Source organism: Aotus nancymaae, unplaced genomic scaffold (genome assembly GCF_030222135.1).
Source record: "Aotus nancymaae isolate 86718 unplaced genomic scaffold, 86718_ANA_hifiasm-v0.15.2.pri h1tg000011l, whole genome shotgun sequence".
NCBI classification, from domain to species: Eukaryota; Metazoa; Chordata; class Mammalia; order Primates; family Aotidae; genus Aotus; species Aotus nancymaae.
The window spans coordinates 64,901,962-64,919,335 of NW_026988422.1; the positions used below are offsets into that span (position 1 = coordinate 64,901,962).

At 41.7% G+C, this 17,374-nt stretch overlaps 1 protein-coding gene across 8 annotated transcripts in view; it reads right to left on the bottom strand.

Moving 5' to 3' along the window:
* Positions 1–17,374, bottom strand: part of STON2 (stonin 2) — a 167,769-nt gene that overhangs the window by 45,441 nt on the left and 104,954 nt on the right. The gene's annotated exons all lie outside the window — the stretch shown is intronic.

The following is a 17,374-nucleotide window of genomic DNA, read 5'->3' on the forward strand; positions in this document are numbered from 1 at the left end:
AAGTAGCTGGGACTATAGGTGTATGCCATTGTGCCTGGCTGATGTTCTCTATCAATAGATGGCACTAAGCACAGACTTAAAGTCTGATCAGTCACACTGTCCAAACAAGAAATTTCACTTTCACGGAATTCAGTCCTTATCCTTTCGTGACTGCAGAATGACTTCCTGACATCCCTAGAGATGGTTCTGCCTTGATACCACATTAGGAAAAACAATGGCATTTTCATCTCATTTAGGGAAATGAAGAGGCAATCCAGTTAAAACTGAGCATCCTCTCAATAAAGCAGACAATTAAAAAAATGCAATGGGACATTAACCCTTTAACAAATTAGTAAGCAAAGTCAGCTCTGCAGCTGTGCCTAAGCATAATTACTGTCTTTTTTAGCTGGGACTATAACAACAAACACTGATTATTTAAATGGAGAACAAACAATAATTTGGGTGGAATATTATTTAAATAATGAGCACTTCTATAAATCAAATTTATCATGAATAGCAAGCATGGGGAGGTGAGCACCTACAGAAACTCTGACTGTTGTAACTGGAATGGTGTTTGGGGAATCATCTCCGTGATCACTCCCTGAGATCGTCTACGTTTCACAAGATATGAGCACAGGCCAGAATTAACAAGAGAGATTTAAAAAACAAACAAAAAGAAATCACACCTTCAAGGGAGTCTAAGCTGGTCAGCCGTGCACATATTGCACTGACGCAGTTACAACATTAGGCATTTCTGGGTTGCATCTTTTGGATGCATTTCAGAACCAGCAGTGTTGTCTTCAGCATGAACTAGTGGGGGAAAGATCTTCATTCCTTGAGGTTGATTGACTGTAATTTTTCAAAACAGTCAAAACTCACTTGGACTCAAAGCTAGTAAATTTATTTTCTTTTTAAAAAAGGGACATTCCAAAGAACATGTGAGAGCATGATCAGAGTTAGAGAAATCTGAAGTCCAACTGACACTGGCTGGTGTGTGATTTCAAATAGAAAAGCCTAGCTGAGCCTTAATTTTCTTATACCTGAGAAAAGAATAGTCTACAGATGACCCCTGAACCACACGAGTTTGAACTGCACTTATATTCAAATTTTCTTCTGCCTCTGCCACCCCAGATAACTGCTCCTCTTCCTCAGCCTACTCAACATGGAGATGAGGATGATAATCCACTTACACTTAAGAAGTAGTAAATATATTTTCTCTTTCTTATGCTTTCTTAATATCATTTTCTTTTCTCTAGCTTACTTTATTGTAGGAATGCAGGCTATGGTATATATAACACAAAAAATATGTGTTAATTGATGTCTTATTATTGGTAAGACTTCCAGTCTAGTTATGTTTTGGGGCAGTCAAGTTATATATGGATTTTCTACTGCTTGGGGATGGCATTCCTAACTCCCGTTTTGTTAAAGGGTCAACTGTATCTGATGGGCATGACTGATAAATCAGGTAATATATCTGAAGCTGTTACATCTTTAGCTTTTATTAGGAGACAGAAGCTAAAGGAGAATGACTTTTACCTATTGAATATAAACAGGTTCTGAAAGGACTTCCCAAACAGAAATTTATGTTTGGAACACTGTCATTAGATTTACAAGGCTCTGGATTTATGCAATCTAGCTCAGACTCAGAAATTATTAGTATTATTTATTATTTTTCTGAGACAGAGTTTTGCTCTGTCGCCCAGGCTGGAGTGCAGGGGCGCAATCTCGTTTCACTATAATTTCTGTCTCCTGAGTCCAAGCAATTCTCATGCCTCAGTCTCCCAAGTAGCTGGGATTACAGACGCCCACCACAATACAGGCTAAGTTTTGTAATTTTAATAGAGACAGGGTTTCGCCAGGTTGGCCAAGCTTGTCTTGAACTCCCGACCTCAGGTGATCTGCCCACTTTAGCTTCCCAAAGTGGTGGTATTACAGTGTGAGCCATCGTGCCCACCCTAGAAATTATTATTTTTCTTTTTCTTTCTTTTTTTTTTTTTTTTGTTGAGATGGGGTCTCGCTCTGTCGCCCAGGTTGGATTGCAGTGGCACAACTGGGCTCACTGCAACTTCTGCCTCTCGGGTTCAAGTGATTTTCCTGCCTCAGTCTCCTGAGTAGCTGGGATTACAGGCGCATGCCACCACGCTCAGCTAAGTTTTGTATTTGTAGTAGAGATGGGGTTTCACCATGTTGGTCAGGCTGGTCTCGAACTCCTGACCTTGTGATCTGCCTGCCTCGGCCTCCCAAGTGCTGGGATTACAGGCATGAGCCATAGGAATTATTTTTAAAAGAACACTGAGCAGACAAAACCTAATCCCAGAATTCTATGTGCTAAAGGTGGGACATGTATTCAAGGGTGACCCTCTTGGTGTCTAATAAGGCCTAACCACTCATGCTACAACTCTACATCCATCCCTAATAACCCATGGGCAGGGGAGGGAGCGGAGAAGAGAGGGCAGCTTTTGGTCCAAGGGAGAATGAAAGAACTGAGGGAGGAAACAGAAATTCTCAAGAGACAACCAGATTTACCCAGAGAACATGGTTTTACCATAGATACATATACACTGAAGGGTTGTGGAAGGATTAGAGAGAGAAAGCCTGCTTTAAAAGGCTGTCTCTTCAATATTCCAAAAGGCTGGACTCTGGGGTGATGGAGGACAGTCTAGGCTTCTCATAGGAGTGCTTTATTTGGTTCAGCAACTAGATTAACCTTTCTCCAGTGTTTGCCTAAAATCTTGCTTTGCCATGCTTCTATGAGAATGGAAATAGGTTGTCAAAATTCTAAAAAAAAAAAAATTGGTTACCTTGACTCCTGAGCCTCAGTATCCTTATCATAAATGATGGAAATCATACTTAAATCACAGTACTATGCAAATTAAATGAGATCTCATGAAAAGCATTAATTACACTGGCACATGGCAGTTGTTTGATAGATAACAGTTACTGTTATTGTTGGCTTTAAACAGACAAGGAGGTACCAATACTGGATCTGAGCTATTAAAAAGATAATCTATAGATAGAGAAAAAAATTTAGTCTGTATAATTCTAGAATTTGCTAAATCTTGGTATGAAGAATAGCTATCATATCTTGAATGTATATTTATTGTCTCCAAATACTTTTACCTTCTCATTTATTTATATATACTTGACAATTTTACTTAGTTTGAGAATTTTTTAAACCAGTTAATTATCCTTGAGAAAAATCTATTAATAAATCTCTACGTCTTATGCTCTGCAAATCTGACACTTCCTTGGAAGTGCAGAGCTAGAGGATGAGGTTCCACTATAAACCATTCTTTCTAGGCAATCCTTAGAACTGTGCATGGAGCTCAGGAATCTTATTTTGTTTTGATCATGATTTTGTATCTTAGGGCACAGAGTTTGTGGAGGAGGTATCCTAAAGAGGGAAGAAAACAGGAATCATTCTTTCTGTCGTCATTGCCTCTTCCAAATAATAGACAGGCATGTATTTCCTGTGGAGAGTTAGGGATAATGTGCCAAACACAGGAAGAGACTGGGCCAAAGGTGGTGTTATCTTATTTGAGAATCCTCTGCACAGATGACCACACTTACATTTCAAAACAGCAGCTCTCAAACGGTTTTATGTCCATGGTCACTTTGGAAGAGTAGCAGGTCAAGAGATCATATATGTAGGACTCTGAATTAGAGATGGGAGACCTGCCCTTCGGCCACCAAGAAAATCCATTATTTAATACCTCAGGAATCAATTTCCACATTTTAAAGTGAGGGGGCTGGATTAGATGATCCTGAATTCATCCTTTCTCTAAAACCCTATAATTCATAGATATTCTTCTTCCACTTTACATTATGAAAGACAACAATGTAAGCCACCCAACTATGGCCAGAATGAATTAAGAGTATTACACTGCTTTTGATAAGACACAAATAAAAGAAACAGTAAAATAAAAATTCACATTAAAGATAAAACGTATGTAAGTATATTGCCATCCTGCAGTCATCGCCAGGAGATCTGCCTGCTTGTTTTGTGATATGCCTGCTTGTCATACACTTTTTCTCTTGCACAGAACAGTATCTGTGAATCCTCAAAATGGGTCATTTAATTTCAACCCATGAACAACTAAGACAAACTCTAGGTGCAGATAGATGGACCACTGTGAGCAGCATCTCCTCCCCATTCAATGTGGTCAACAAGTGAGTGGCTGGCAGCATTAGGAACAGGTAGTAAGGTTTACGTAAGACTGAGAAATCTAATTGCCCTCCAAATAGCTGAGTATCCAAATGTTATTCATGAACTAATTATGGCTAACATTTATTGAGGACTTACTATATGCGGGTCCTAAAATGATATGCTTTATATATATCTCATTTAATATTCAATTATCTCTCCTATTCCGTGCACCAGGACACTCTGCTGCATTGCACCGATACCTCTTTTACAGCAGAGGTGGACAGGAAACCTCCTGTTTCCTCTCCCCTGTGCCCTCTTTCCAGGTCCAGTGATTCACATTCCTTCCCCTCAAGCCTGAAAGTCCTGAGGGAATGGAGCGTTCAGGAAGTTTGGTATTTGACTTGCTCTCTGACTTTTCATAGGTGTTTTCCTCTAAGTGCAAAGGATTCGAGGACTATTTCTCTGTCTTCTACAGTGAGTCAACAGGTGCCACTGATACCCCTTGAGTACTTGTTCCGTAGTAGGCATCAGTGCACAGGGTAGGTCTGAGCTAGGATTTGAGCTAAACAGCAAGTATATGGACAAGGAGAAGAGGGGAAAGTAAGCCTGGGACTTAGATGACCACTTCCTGGACAACAGAGCTGAATTTATATTCTTTTTTGTATTGCACAAAGTATTATATCCGGCCATCAACAGGTTAAGAAGCAGTATAATATACCAGAAAGAGCAATGGAACAGGAGGCAGGAGAAGAGTATGGGAAAAGGTCTCTTGCGCCCTCATTCCTGCCTAATCATCTCTGTTCTGCTCTGCCTGCCTCTCCTCCTCACCTCTCCTCCTACCCCCAAAAGAACCCCTGATATTGAGAAGTGCCAAAGGTCACAAGGGGTGTTTCTAATTTGTGAAGCTTAAAGGAGAAAAGAAAATGCTGAATATCTCTGCAAGGTATCTATTAAAAACTAACAATTTTAAAAATCATACTATGAGCCAGGTACTGTACAAAAAAAGATTTCTTAGATGATCTTATTTCCTTCTCACACGAATCCTGGGACAGAGACATTCTATTAACTCTACATAAAATTGAAGAAAATATGGCATAGAGGTTAAATAACATGGCTTCTAGTTGTATAGTTAGGAGGTAGCAGAGCTGAAATTTAAGAGAGGCTTTGCCACTGACAAGAAAGGGATAGGCTTTGCCATTGATAAGAAAGGGATTGGCTTTGTAAATAATTCTGTTAAAATGTTTTATTTCCCACAGGTCTAGAAAGAAGTAGATCCCTAGGAAACAAAGAGAATGCTTACAGTAGACTTTCTCTGGAAACTAGTCAGGGGACATCAGATAGGAAAGCACCACATTCAAACATATTACTACTTTTGTTTTGCGTATTTTTTGTAAATGAAGGATTGGCCAATTAATATTGCCCAATGAGACATGGGAGCCTTATGGTTTGGCTACTTATCAACTCAACACAATTATTTCCTGGTCTTTAGCCAACATGGCATGTCTCTTCATAAGTAAGTGAATAAGCAGAACGGACACATGTGTGTGTGTTCACACGCACATGCTTGTGTGTATAGCGTGTGTGCAGCATAGGTGTCAAGCCTGCAGGCACTCCTTGCATTCTTGGCTAAAATTCCTTCTTCCTCATAAGAAGAGAGATCATGCGATTGTCTTAGTCGTTTTTCTTTTCCTGAAATGGCTCTGGGACGGATACAGTCTGCTGGGATCTAAGCTCCCAACTGGACCAAGCAGGCATAAAAAGGCAGGCTATTAACACCCACGGTGTCTGTGGGTGCTGGCAAAAAAGGACCTCTGACAACTATGCAGAGCAAGTCTGTCTTTTGTCATTAAAGCTAAATTCTTAGGGAGAGAAGTCAGAAAAGCTTTTACTGGTCTTATCTGCCCATACTCTTTTGTCTACACCCATCCTCAGGGTAAAGCACAGAGGCTGCCTCACTTCTTGAAGGTAGAGAGCTTATGCTTTCTACTGAAACTGAATTTACATAGAAAAACTCCCCTGAACTACTTACTCTGTAACTTGCAAACTCAGAAAGAATAAAAGAATTTGTATCTTCTAATTCAATCAACTTCCCCCAAGTCTCCTGTACTTAGCAGATGAATATCCTTCCTATCTCCAACCTAAGGAATTCTCCCTCTTGCCTCCCAGGATCTAGACTTAGCCTTGCTGCTTAAAATCAAATTGCCCTTCACTGTTTAAACATAACAGGTATAATGGCTACCTCCGGTTTCATGATGTATTTGCTTGTACTCATCATAACTACTGGTTTGCAGGAACCTGCCAGTCCTGTTGAGAATTGGTAATTTTTGGCTGGGCGCGGTAGCTCACACCTGTAATCCCAGCACTTTGGGAGGCCAAGGTGGATCACCTGAGGTCAGGAGTTCGAGACCAGCATGGTCAACACGGTAAAACCCCGTCTTGACTAAAAATACAGAAATTAGCTGGGTGTGGTGATGCATGCCTGTAATCCCAGCTACTCAGGAGGCTGAGGCACGAGAATTACTTGAACCCAGGAGGCAGAGGTTGCAGTGAGCCATTGCACACCACTGCAATCTAGCCTGGGTGACACAGTAAGCCTCTGTCTCAAAAAAAAAAAAAAAAAGAAAAGAAAAGAAAAGAAAAAAGAAAATTGGTAATTTTTTTAAAGAAAAATAATTTCTGCAATTCAGACAACTTTTTGTGTACATGTAATCATCTTTTGGTAGCAAATGCTTTGTGCTATTACACAACACCTCCGGTAAGAATTCTATTTAAGAAACATGTCCTTGCTTGTAAGGCTTGGCAGTCAAAAGAGAAGGACTCTGACAGGCAAACTAATTAAATGGGCAAAGCCCCATGCTTTCATTGCTCTTCTTATTATCGTCCTCCTGGTACTCCTCCCTTCCTACCTCTCTCTCTCTTTGCTTACAATTTCCATTCTACATACTATCTTCTATAATCTCCTGCCAGGGCCTGGCCTCATTCCGTGGTTTCTCACAAAAGACATATTAGTCCCATCAGGGAAAATCAAAACCTATCTAGTGATCAGATCAAGGACAAGAACCCAGGGAGTTTTGTTTTGTTTTAATTTCCAGTAACATATTTTGGGTCTGAGGGGTAGATAATAAAGGAAGAGAAGAAAAACAGAGAAAGTAAATCTTAAGATCCTTGAGGACAGAGACTGTGATACAATCGTCTTTAGACCCTCCATAAAGCCTGACACAGCACCTTCTGTCATTCAGTGAATGTTTACTGCCTGACTCCTACATGCAGATACGATGGTGACTAAAACAGATTGGGTACTTGCTTTACAAGTCTTTAGGCTTATAGTGAGTGAGAAAATTGATTTAAAAAAAACAAAAAACAAAAAAACCAGACCAGGCACGGTGGCTCACTCCTGTAATCCCAACACTTTTGGAGGCCAAGGTGGGTAGATCACTTGAGGTCAGAAGTTTGAAACCAGTCTGGCCAACATGGTGAAACCCCATGTCTATTAAAATTATAAAAATTAGCCGGGCGTGATTGGGGGTGCCTATAATCCCAGCTACTCTGGAGGCTGAGGCAAGACAATCACTTGAACCCAGGAGGTGGATGTTGCAGTGAGCCAAGATCACACCACTGGACTCCAGCCTGGGTGACAGAGCATCAAAAAACAAACAAACAAACAAAAAACCATACATACACACCCACCCACAATGAAACAGGTCATTACAAAGTGTGGTTAAGTATGATGAAAGAAAATAACAGATTTATACAGGAACATACACTGGGAGCCCTGATCTAGCCTGAGGTTCAAGGAAGCCTTCCCTGATGAAGCAGCACTGAAGCAGAGAGGTGATATGGTGTGTGATTAAGCGTTAGGGAAGAGTAAGCGACAGAGCCCTCCAGTGCCTTGCAAATTATAAGACTTCAATGAAGCAAAGCCTGTTCTACTTTTAAAACAACTGGAATACTGCTTTTTTGCATGTAGGAAGAGATGTAAACACAAACTTTGGAAATCTCATTCAAGACTTTCATTTTACATATAACAAAATTAAAATCCCCATATGAGCTGGCCAAGGCCACTTCCTGGTAGGACGAGACCACCAGGCTTCTGGTGCCCAACCCAGTGCTCTTCTGACTACACTGCCACAAGAATGGCAGTTTCAGTGGCCACACAAACTTCAAGGCAGTGATAATGGGGCCCTGAAACTTACATAAGATGAAAGGGCTTATCCTATATTAAAATGGTCTATAGTGGGATAAAGATAAAAGCTTTGAAAAACTGAATTCTGTGCTGTTTATGAAGAAAGGCTCAATATGTCCAGGTATTTTTGACAAAAATGTATTTGTAAACCAACAACAAAGAGTGAAGCAGGCAGATTTTCCTGCCGACATGCAAAGTGAAAACAAGATGTAGATGTACTCATGGTACTGTGGAAAAGTGATCCATCAATCTAAAGTGATAGTTAAGGCCTATTGATTCTCTGCATTAACCCAGCAAGAATCACAATTAGCCCTAAGCTCTGATTATCACCACACCTGAGCCTTCCCTGCCTCTTACAGAGATCACAAGAAACAGGCCTGAGTAATAGGTGAGGCATTTTATTACATGCTGTGAAGCCCCCTGGGAACTTAATACCATTTAAGCAACTTTCCTCTGTAGCTTCCCGTTGTTCTTCTCTTTACAACACTGCTACACCAAATAAGAATAATACCTCCTTTTTTTGTTTTGTTTTGTTTTTAGAGATGGGGGATTACTCTGTTGCCCAAGGTAGTGTGAAGTGGCACAATCATGGCTCACTGCAGCTTTGAACTCCTGGGCTCCAGCAATCCTCCCACCTCAGCCTCCCAAAGCCTTGGGATTACAGGGGTGAGCCACTGCAACTGGCCTAACACCTCCATTTTGCATTCTTGGTTAACTTTTCTCAGTAAACGACGAAGGTACAGAGTTGGTTAGAAGAATGGTAAATGCAGAGGAAAACCTACATTCTGGTCCAGTCCAGCATCTCCAAATTTAGAAGTGAACACAGGCAAGAGCTTTTACTATCACTCTACTTGCTAAGCAACAATAGTAAGAGAAAGGTTTTGAAATGTAGATTTCAGAAGAGAGGCCTCCTTTAGAAGGCAGTAAAAGATGCTACTGACTACAGATGAAACCTTAATTCCTTCCTTACTCAACACCTCTTCAAGGGACAAAAGATTGGAAATGTCCCTTCAATCAAAACAAGATCTCGCTCTGCCTTTCCATGGTTCTTAGCGCCTGCTTTGTGCTGGTCTCTTTGTCTCCAAAAAGAAGCTGCTTTATTGAAACATCATAGAAAACACAGTTGTCCCCCGAGACAATGAAGTCGCCTGCACACAGGCATTTCCAAATGTAGGCAGCGCTGGCAGAATTCTCAACCTGTTGCTATAGTAGCAGAAAGAATGTGATTCCAGCAGCTCTGCTGAGATCCATATCCAAATCCCTCCTGCTCCTGCAGAGAACATTAACCCTTTACTGTCCTTTCTCAGGGGCAGAAACACCTGGGAAGAATCCCAAATATTTCTTAGGAGCTGGATGCTGTAGTCTTAGCATCTGCTTATTCACTCATTCAATACCTATTTACGTTCTATTATGCTGGCTCCCACATTTTAAGGGGTAACAAGTCAGACATGGCCCCTGGCATTGAGCAAGAAGAGGAGGAGGATATGAAATTATTGCTCAAATAATATATTATGTAGCATCCGTATATATGAGAGACACATGAAGTTTACAGCAAAAACATCACTAGAAAGATAACAACCTATCCAAGATAACCAGCTTATCTATTAGTTGTAGCAGACCTTATATATTCTGTGCCATTACAATTGTTTGATTGTTTGCATGTGTTAATTTGAGAAGAGTACCACTAGAAATGCCAATCATATCATGCCTCCTACAAAACATTAGTTAAAATACGTTGTTTAATTACACCAATTTTTTCACATAATACAGAAACAGTATAATCTGTCAGGGAACCACTGCTGAACATGAGGTTATGATCCCTCATTTATAGTCACCAAGCAACAGAAATGGCAGGTGAGGGCTCAGAAAACATGTAAAGGCAGCACAGTCAGCAGCACAAAGACCCAGTGAGGACTTCTAAATAGTCTCCTCCCCATCTATTTCTGTGGTCAGGGCAATAATGAAGAAACTTCAGGAAATGCAATTTAGGAATGACCTATATTCCAGCCTACTTTCTCTAACAGTGTGGTATGGAAATCTCATATTGTGAAACACCTTCCAGCTAGATTTCCTTTTTTCCCAGGGAGCACAAATAGTAGGGAGGCAGGATTTCTTATGAAGATCAACTCAGTAAGTAATGCTATACTCAGTAAGTAATGCTTGTTTTGGGAAACAAGGCACTATCAAGCAGATTGCCAAGAAAAAGCTGAAAAAGCAAGAAGACAGGTGGCTAATCTCAGTTGGCCATTAGATGTGATCTCAGAAAGGTTACATAATCCTTTGTACCTGAGTTTCCTCACAGGTAAATTTGATACACCATGGTGTTAGTTCATTTTGCGTTGCTATAAGGGAATACCTGAGACTGGGTAATTTATGAAGACAAGAGGTTTATTTGGACTCATGGTTCTGCAGACTGTACAAGAAGCATGGCAGCAGCATCTGCTTTTGGTGAGGCCTCAGGAGGCTTTTACTCATGGTGGAAGGTGAAGAGGGAGGAGGCGTGTCACATGGCAAGAGAAAGAGCAAGAGAGACACCAGGCTCTTTTAAACAACCAGCTCTTGAGTGAACAAATAGAGGGAGCACTCACTCATTAACAAAGGGAGGGCACACAAGCCATTCATGAGGGAAATGCCCTCAGGACCCAAACCTCCCACCAGGCCCCACCTCCAAAATAGGGGATCATGTTTCAACATGAGAATTGGAGGGGACAAATATACAAACCGTACTAGCCACATATATCAAAAAGCACAGAATGATAGATAGCAAAGCCTGTAAATTAGTGGCCTAAAATAAAGTGTTTTATTCTTCTTAGTCATATCATAAAACATAATTTCTGCCCTGGAGAATATCTGAGAATCTCAATCATATCAACACTGGTTTCCTGTCTCAATGAGAGAGGCTCAGGCCCCAAGCCATTCACAAAACAAATCAGGGAAAGATGTGTAATCAGGAAGGGATAGTCTCACCAAAATCTCTTTCAACCATGGCACTGTTGGGCTAGGCTATGGGAAAAGGTCCCAGTGTTCAGAGTAGATGGAAACTCATTCCTTTTCACCAGAGAAAAAGGGGATGACAATAAAGGGATATCATGTGATCTAAGGTAATGACACCACTCACATAATAACCCTCCTGGATCTGGGCAGTGGATAACCAAGCCCAGTAACCCGTACTCTACATTTTAGAGGATACAGTGGGAATGAAAACAGAGGCATTCATTCTACAGGGATTCCAATGCCATTTCTGCAGCTAACAAGTTTGAAATACCATCAGGAGTTTCTATCTATCTATCTATCTATCTATCTATCTATCTATCTATCTATCTATCTACCTACCTACCTACCTACCTACCTACCTACCTACTTATTTATTTATTTATTTGTGGAAGTTTTTTTTGAGGTGGAGTCTCGCTCTGCCACCCAGGCTGGAGTGCAGTGCTGCAATCTCAGCTCACTGCAACCTCCACCTCTTGGGTTCAAGCAATTCTCCTGCCTCAGTCTCCTGAGTAACTGGGATTACAGGTGCGCGCCACCACATCCAGCTAATTTTTGTATTTTCAGTAGAGACACAGTTTCACCATGTTGGCCGGGCTGATCTTGAACTCCTGACCTCAAGTGATCTGCCAGCCTCAGCCATCCAAAGTGCTAGGATTACAGGTGTGAGCCACCGTGCCCGGCAGGAGTTTCTGTCCCTTCAAAATTCCTTTAGACAGATCATAGCAGCTACGAGTCCCCTGCTTACTTCCACGTTACAAGGAGCAGAAGACGGCTCCAGAGGATGCACACTTCTCTGCCTCTGGGTTATTCTAGGGTCCAGCTAGGACTTCAGAAGCCTTCCAAAGCAGGAAAAAATGCAGCTTCCTCCTCATACACCCTTCCTCCACTGGCAAAGAGTATTTTAATGGCCCTATTTCTTCACTCTTCTCCATATCCATGCCCTTTGCCACAACTATTTGCAGCCTCTCACACCAAAAAAGTGAAATAGGCTGGACCCGGTGGCTCACACTTGTAATCCCGGCACTTTGGGAGGTCGAGGCGGGCAGATCACTTGAGGTCAGGAGTTCGAGACCAGCCTGGCCAACGTGGTGAAACCCCATCTCTAGTGAAAATAAAAAAATTAGTCGGATGTGGTGGCAGGTGCCTGTAATTCCAGCTACTCGGGGACTGAGGCACAAGAATCACTTGAACCTGGGAGATGGAACCTGAGATCACACCATCGCACTCCAGCCTGGGTGTCAAGAGTAAGACTCTGTCTCAAAAAATATAATAAAAAGTTAAAATTTTTTTAAAAAAATTAAAAAGTGAAATACATTTCCTTGCCCCTTGACAAACTCCATGTGACTTTCTTTGACCAAGAGGGTGTTAACAGATTAACGACATTATCAGAAGCTTAAATTGAGCATATTATTCTGGTGGAGATGGCAGAGATGAGGGCCCATCTCTGCCATCTCCACCAGAATAACATGCTCAAGCTAGCAGCTGGCGCCAAGGGAAGGATGAAAGACATGTGGTATAAAGCTACCCACCTCTGAGCCCAGCCTAGAATCAGCCAATTGCCCCCCTCAAACTACAGACATAGGGGTTAAGAAATGCACATTGTTAACAAAGAAAAAAATAAAAAATAAAAAACCAAAAAAAAAAAAGAAAGAGAAAAAAGTAAAAAGAAAAAATAAACAAGATATAACAACAACGAAAAAAAGAAAAAACAAAAACAAAAACAAAAAAAAAAGAAATGCACATTGTTGTATAAAACAGATTTTGTGGTTGTTTGTAACACAGCATTATTGTTAGCAACAACTGGTACACACACCATAGTAAAATTTCACCTGTAATTTAATGGTTAAAATACTGTTTGCTTTGTTTTCTTAATACATGATAAATAATTGATATCTGAGTTTTTTTTATTAGGCTCTAAGATCTTCAGAGCAAGGTCCTATTACATTCCCAGTGTCCAGGATTTATTCATGAGTCCACATCAGGTTCTAAACCCCAGGGAGATACAATGGTAAACAATATACAATTCTAGCCATCAATCTGCAACTGTGGATTCTTCCCATCTAGCATCTGGGTTAGTTTGCTTTTGGCCAAAGGTGATCATAAAGTTTACTTTTGCAGCTAGAAGTATATCAAGTCAGTAATGAAATGAGTGTTATTTGCTTAAGTACAGATGAACTGGAATCACTGCATCTTTCAGTAATGGAGGGATTGACAAGACTATTGAATTACTGGGTTTTAATCCTGGCCAATAACCAGAGCTTTAAAAATTACAGGTTCTGAATCTTCATCTACAGATATTTGACTGAATACTCTAGTACAAGGCCTAGGCATCTGTGTTAAAAATGTCTGAGTAATTCTGACAATTGTAAGGATTGAGGACTCACCATCCCCATTTAATAGAACTCCTCCATCCAATGATTGAATCTCTTCTACTGAGTTGAACTAAGGGTCTATAATGACATTAATAGACCCCAAAAGGGGACCATGTCCAGGGAACTACATGTATCAGTCAGCTATGTTAGTATAAAAAACCATTCCAAAACTCAGTAGCTTAAAACAATAAGCATTTATTATTGCTTATGAGTCTATGGATCTGAATGGATTTGTCTGATCTCTGCTGGGCTCACTCAAGCGTCTGAGGGGAGCCAGCTGGTCTAGGATTGCCTCACTCACATGTCCAGTGTAAAGTCACTGTCACCTGGGGTGACGGGGTCTCCGTGCCACAGCAAGCAAGCCCATGAATGTCTGTCTATAGTCCAAGAAATGCCGGATTCTTGGAGGGAAAGAAGTATGTGAGTGAACCTCTTAAGACCTGGGCTTGGGACCTAGGCTTGGAACCAACATACCTGGACACCTTCACTTCTGTTTGAATTCTGTTGGCCAAAGTAAGTAAAAAGGCCAAGCCCACATTCAGGGGCTGGGAAAAGAGACTCCACTCCTTGATAAGAAAGCTGCAAAGTCCTATCTGAAGGAAATAGATTTAAAGAGGAGAATAATTGTGATCACTTTAAAAATTAATCCATTACACAGCATAACACCCTGGGGGTGGAGGTGAGAGCACTTCTGGCCAAATGTGATTTCTAAGTAAGGGCTGAAGTTTTCACTCTCATCTCAAAATGTTACCAAGTCCACAGGTTAAAGCTTCATCTGATATTCATTAGTCCTACTCCTGTCTGCACACACACACACCTTACTTAATCCTCAAGATCTCAGTCTGAAACTAAAGTGAAAGCAATCTATTTACTCTCAGCACTATTGTGTATCATCCTTTGGGGTTCTTTTTTTTTTTTTTGAGACAGAGTCTTGTTCTATCACCAGGCGCCAGGCTGGAGTGCAGTGGCACGAGCATGGCTCACTGCAACCTCCGCCTCCCGGGTTCAAGCAATGCTCCTGTCTCGGCCTCCCAAGTAGCTGGGACTACAGGCACGGACCACTACGCCCAGCTAATTTTTGTATTTTTTAGTAGAGATGGGGTTTCACCATGTTGGCCAGGATGGTCTTGATCTCTAGACCTTGTGATCCACCCGCCTCAGCGTCCCAAAGTGCTGGGATTACAGGTGTGAGCCACCGTGCCCGCCCCCTTTTGGGGTTCTTTAAGAGGATTGGATGACATGCCACTCTTATGAGGATGTGTTCAGGACAAGTCTCTGTGATGTCTCCTCCTGGCTTAGGATGTGCCTACAGATGAAATGTGACAATGATCATCAGGGCCACACCCTCCAAAGGACCCAGAGCATTACCATGAGGAGCACTGAAGCATAAAAAGAAGAGCAGGAAACTGGAGCTCCTTGACAACTATAGGCCAAGGCTAATTAGATTTTAGCCACCAGCTGTTTCCTAGGCCTTCTGCATTCTACCTCTCTTCTTTACTCACCCTCGCCAGACTGTGACCACTTTGAAAATGCACTAATACTTCAGGGCCTGAATCCACAACTATTTTCCCTGATCCAGGCTCCAAGATGCATGCAGTCAGTCTAGGATGTAGCAGCAGTTATACCAGCATCGCTACAGCTAAGGTGCTGCTTTCTATTTTTCAGAAAAATCACCATGACCTTTTGGATAGCTCCACTAAAATTCTTTAAGTGTTTACATGTGAGCCAGGCCTGGTGGCTCATGCCGATAATCGCAGCACTTTGGGAGGCCAAGGCAGAAGGATCACTTGAGCCCAGGAGTTTAAGATCAGCCTGGGTGACAAAGTGAGAGCCTGTTTCTAATTTTTTTTTTTTTTTAGTTAAAAGAAGAAGAAGAAGAATTCAAACACAGGACGGTAAAGTGGTGGCCACAGCTAGGTAGTGTCTGAAGGCTTTCTGGAGGTGATTCAGCAACTGGTAAGGAGAAAGTGCATGCTGCTCAAAGGCAAGGCTGTCTCAAGTCAGTAGTCTGATATCTATTTATATATCCAGTTTTCAATCTGCTTGGTACAGTCACTGATTAAAGGACTAAGCAACAGGAGTAGATGAAAAACACAATGAAATAAAAAGAAATGCTAAATTCACCATGAAGTTGCCTTAGAAAAGCCAAATTCAAGTAGATGTTGCATTCACTTTGCTTCAGAAAGAAACCCCAGGAAGTTCTAAAAACACACCAAAGAGGCCATGAATGGGAGCGTATGGCAGATGCACTTGAATGTGTTCAGAGTTCTAAGCTAAGGATTCTGGGAGCAGCCATCCCTGAGATCCATTTCTTAACCATGAGGAACATCCGACGCCCCCATCCCATCCCATGGAACCCGGCCATACAGGGGATCGAGGCCCTTTGGTTTGGGTTAAATGAAGGTGGCCAGGTGGAGGTTTGGGGGAGGGTGGTAAGTGAAAATGCTGTATAAACTGCATGCTTTTGCTTTTTATAAGTGGTTGTGGTTTTCCTGTTCAGCCTGCTGCCAATGGACCATCCCTCTACATAAGTTTCCCCTAAAAAAACCTGTCATGTTTGCTAGCCCTAGGTCTCTTCTTCCACCTCTTGACCTTGGTGCCATCTCTACTGAAGTTAATAGGGGGCTGGCACTACATGGAGGAAATGTTGCCAACAGTCTTCTAAACTGTTTTCTATTCCTGAGCACTGATTCTGGGAGAGAAGCACGTTTGGGGTGGTGATGTTTCTGTACTGTAACGTGTAGCATCCAATGTACAAATACCTATGAGAGTCAGGACGGCTATCAATGCCATTAAGTACACGGGCAGCTTTGAGTGACTTCCATTAGTCTTTTAATCATAACTGAAAAGTCACAAATGTGAACCAGCAATCATTAGGCAAAATCATCATCATGGTTCCCACCTCTACTTCTTGCTCATTTGGCCTCCAAATAAGTGGCATTCTGGGATTGTCCTTTAATGAGCTGGCTGATGGGGCTGCAAGCAATCTATGCTTTCGATTCATCAGCCAAGGGGAAACTAGAGCCACAAAAAAGCAAACTACTGGCATTATCACCACAGGCACACCAGGCATGACAACAATGAAGTATTGCTGATTTACCTCCAGCAAAAGACATATTGCAGTTTCCTGAAACTTAGAAGAGGGGCATTCACTCTAAGAAAGGTATTTGCATCCTTCCTGTGACCCTCCCCACTCATCCCCTCACTCACAGCTAACTTCATAGGCTTCCTATATGCCAGAAAGTTCAGATGTGCCATCTTGGTACACTGTGTTTTAGGGCGATTCACTGCAGTTCTAGAAACCTAGACATGTTAAGCACAGGCTGCTCCATATGGGGCATCCTTAAGTTGCCTGCACAGAGTTGCCGAAAACAAACCTATGCTGCATATTCAGAGTCACTTGGCACAGGCCGAACCTTCACAGGTGTCATGGCAGTGCCTCTGGTTTGCGCAGTTTCTACTGCAGTTTCCCATACTGCTCTCCTATAAAACCCTGCAGCTCAGCATCCTCACACTCTGATATAAACACAATGTAATTCCTCAAATTCACTTTACATGTAGCCTTGTCTTTCCTACATTTTTATTAATATCTTCCCAGGTATTAGAGTTTGGGCTAGGGCAGGAACCAAAGGCAGTAACTTTATTCCTTCAGATGTCAGTGAACCAACAGCTTGTGTTTAGAATAAATATTTGAGACAC